Source organism: Trichechus manatus, unplaced genomic scaffold (assembly GCF_000243295.1).
Source record: "Trichechus manatus latirostris isolate Lorelei unplaced genomic scaffold, TriManLat1.0 scaffold00007, whole genome shotgun sequence".
Taxonomy (NCBI): Eukaryota; Metazoa; Chordata; class Mammalia; order Sirenia; family Trichechidae; genus Trichechus; species Trichechus manatus.
In genome coordinates, this window is record NW_004443943.1 from 26,354,146 (window position 1) to 26,358,062 (window position 3,917).

The 3,917-nt window shown below is 42.1% G+C and overlaps 1 pseudogene; it reads left to right on the forward strand.

Annotated features, from left to right (window-relative positions):
* The first annotated feature begins 251 nt into the window (after positions 1-251).
* LOC101360808 (E3 ubiquitin-protein ligase TRIM37 pseudogene) lies at positions 252-2,963 on the forward strand (annotated as a pseudogene).
* Positions 2,964-3,917: the final 954 nt, after the last annotated feature.

Sequence of the window (3,917 nt, forward strand, 5' to 3'; positions counted from 1 at the left end):
CATGGGTTCCGGGCTGTTCTTCGCGGCGGATCTGACCCGGCGACTTCGGCCCGATGCCTAATAGGTCAGACCACGGACTTCGCGGGTCACCGAGGGCCCCACCGAGAGCCAGAGGCAATGGATGAACAGAGCCTGGAGAGCATTGCTGAGGTTTTCCAATGTTTCATTTGTATGGAGAAGTTGAGGGATGCACGCCTTTGTCCTCATTGTTCCAAGCTTTGTTGTTTCAGCTGTATCAGGAGTTGGCTGACAGTAGGGAGCGCACTGTCCTCATTGCCGTGCTCCACTTCAGCTACAAGAACTAGTAAACTGTCGTTGGGCAGAAGTCACACAACAGCTTGATACGCTTCCATTCTGCAAACGAAAAGGACAAATGTGAAAAGTACCATGAAAAACTTAGTGCGTTTTGCTGGACTTGTAAGAAGTGTATTTGCCATCAGTGTGCACTTTGGGGAGGAATGCACAGTGGACATATCTTTAAACCTTTGGCAGGAATTTACGAGCAGCATGTCACTAAAGTGAACGAAGAAGTAGCCAAACTTCGTTGGAGTCTCATAGAATTGATCAGCTTAGTTCAAGAAGTGGAAAGAAATGTAGAGGCTGTAAGAAATGTGAAAGATGAGCGTGTTCAGGAAATTAGGAATGCAGTTGAGATGATGATTGCACAGTTGGACACGCACCTGAAGAACAAGCTTATAACACTAATGGGTCAGAAGACATCTCTAACACAAGAATCAAAACTGTTGGAATCCTTGCTTCAGGAGGTGGAGCATCAGTTATGGTCTTGCAGGAAAAGCAAATTGATATCTAAAAGCTCAGAGATCCTGATGATGTTTCAGCAAGTTCATCAAAAACCGATGGCATCCTTTGTTACCACTCCCGTTCCCCCTGACTTTACCAGTGAATTAGTACCATCTTATGATTCAGCTACTTTTGTTTTAGAGAATTTCAGTACTTTGCGCCAGAGAGCGGATCCTGTTTACAGTCTACCGCTTGAAGTTTCAGGACTTTGCTGGAGGTTAAAAGTTTACCTAGATGGAAGTGGAGTTGTGTGTGGCTACTACTTATCTATATTTCTGGAACTCTCAGCTGGCTTGCCTGAAACTTCCAAATATGAATTTCGTGTAGAGATGGTTCATCAGTCCTGCAATGATCCTACTAAAAATATTATTTGAGAATTTGCATCTGACTTTGAAGTTGGAGAATGCTGGGGTTATAATAGATTTTTCCGTTTGGACTTACTTGCAAATGAGGGATACTTGAATCAAAAGAATGATACAGTAATTTTAAGGTTTCAGGTACGTTCACCAACTTTCTTTCAGAAATGCCGGGATCAGCATTAGTATATTACTCAGTTGGAAGCTGCACAGCCTAGTTATAGTCAACAAATAAACAGCCTTAAAGGGAGACTTACCATTGAACTGTCTCGAACTCAGAAATCAAGAGATTTGTCACCACCAGATAATCATCTTAGCCCCCAAAATGATGATGGCCCCGAGACATGAGCTAAGAAGTCTGGGTCAAGCTCTGACATGCTTCTCGAGGGTGGTCCAACTCCAGCTTCTGTAAGAGAGGCCAAAGATGACCAAGAAGATGAGGAGAAGATTCAGAATGAAGATGATCATCACGACCTTTCAGATGGAGATCTGGATTTGGATCTTGTTGGTGAAGATGAAGTAAATCACCTTGATGGCAGTAGTTCCTCAGCTAGTTCAACAGCAACAAGTAACACAGAAGAAAAAGACATTGATGAAGAAACTATGTCTGGGGAAAATGATGTGGAATACAACAACATGGAATTGGAAGAGGGAGAACTCATGGAAGATGCAGCTGCTGCAGGACCTCCAGGTAGTAGTCATGGCTACGTGGGTGCCAGGAGCAGAATGTCAAGAAGAGCACATCTATGCTCTGTCACTACCAGTAGTTTATTAGACATTGATCCCTTGATTTTAATACATTTGTTGGACCTTAAGGACCAGACCAGTATGGAAAATTAGTGGGGCTTACAGCCTCACCCACCTGCTTCACTATTGTAGCCCACAGTATCATATTCTCGAAAAGATAAAGATCAAAGGAAGCAGCAGGCAATGTGGTGAGTTCCCTCTGATTTAAAGATGCTAAAGAGACTCAAAACGCAGATGGCTGAAGTTCAATGTATGAAAACTGATGGACAGCATACACTTTCAGAAATAAAAAGCAGCAGTGCTGCTTCTGGAGACATGCAGACAAACCTTTTTTCTGTTGACCAGGCAGCTTCAGCTGCGTGTGGAACTGGATTTGGGAATGGAGCTCCTGACATGGTCATCAGCTGCCAGTTGTTACATATGAAACTCCACGAATAAGAAGAGTAATTCACCCAAGCCAGCTCGGTCCAATACAGCAGGTAGCCTATCACTTTGAAGAACAATGGACTCTGGGGAAATTAGTCGTTCAAAGGAAGACTGTCAAACTTTGTCTGAAGGCTCCGCCGGAAGCTCACAATCTGGGAGCAGGCACAGTTCTCCTTGGGCCTTGACACATGGCAGTATTGGTGATATTCTGCCCAAAACTGAAGACCGGCAGTGTAAAGCTTTAGATTCAGATGCTGTTGTGGTTGCAGTTTTCAGTGGCTTATCTACTGTTGAGAAAGGGAGGAAAATGGTCATCTTGGGGGCTAATGCTAAAGGAGGTCGTCTGGAAGGAATGCAAATAAATGATTTGGAAAATAATTGTGAAACTGGGGAGTTACAGCCCATACTACCTGAAGGTGCTTCAGCTGCCCCTGAAAAAGGATGAGTAGTGACAGTGATATTGAATGTGACACTGAGAATGAGGAGCAGGAAGAACACAGCAGCATGGCTGGATTTAACGACCCTTTCATGGCACAGCCCCCAGATGAAGACATATGTTCCAGTTTTCCCAGTGATGAACAAATAGTCTCTGAAGGTCTCAGCTTCAGTACTGATGAAAACAGTGGAAGGTAATTGCCAAATCAAGGGAACTGACTCCCAAGATACCTTGACCATGAAATTTGCTGTGGTTGGTGCTCAGATTTTTCATCAGCCAAGTAATCAGATTGTCTTATTTTTTCATCATCTCTACCAGAAATAGTAATTCTGAAGCTATTAAAAAGTGTATAAGAAAGTATTAGTACATGGGGAAAAAAATGAACAACGTGGAAGGGTTCTTTTTAATGTAATGAAATAACAGTGTAGTCCTATAAATTACTTTAGTAAATTAGTACATTCACAGAAGGCAGTCTACTACAACAGAAGGGCGATTAACTGCCAGAAAATGTACCTAGAGACGGTGCACACGTCCAGTAAGCTGCTCAGCGTTGGTGCTCTTCTGTCTTCGGCTAGACGCTCAGTCGTGTTTAAATGACCACCTTTATGTTTGGGGTTTTAATCAACAGTTTATAGCTTCATTAGTGCCTACAGGTTAGTCACCAGAAAAACCACAAATAGATTCTGCCTTATAGACACTTCGTTGAATACGTGAAGTTACACTAAACTGAATCTCCTCTGTGGAGTATGTTGACAGACTAAAGTTAATTTTTTTCTCTTTCCTCAGTTCTTCCAGTGTGGGCACATTGTTTAATGGCACATAACATCTCTATTGTGTGACTTCTACAAGTGTACTTTTAAGTGAATCAAGTTAACGTGGATTGGTTATGTTCCTGGTCATGTGGATGCGTGTAAGTTCTTTTAGTTTTGTTTAATTTCTTAGGCCTCTTACAAAACAACTGTAGTGCAACCCACATTTTAAAATCCTCTTTTTTATTTTTATTAATTGGACATTGATTTCAGTGTCAACACATTTAAAGATTCATACATACTATATACAGTGACTTGCCTGAAAGTGAAACTGTGGTATAAAGCTTTTTTTCATACTCACAACTAGCCCCAAATAATTGCCAAACTTTACCATTTTGCTCC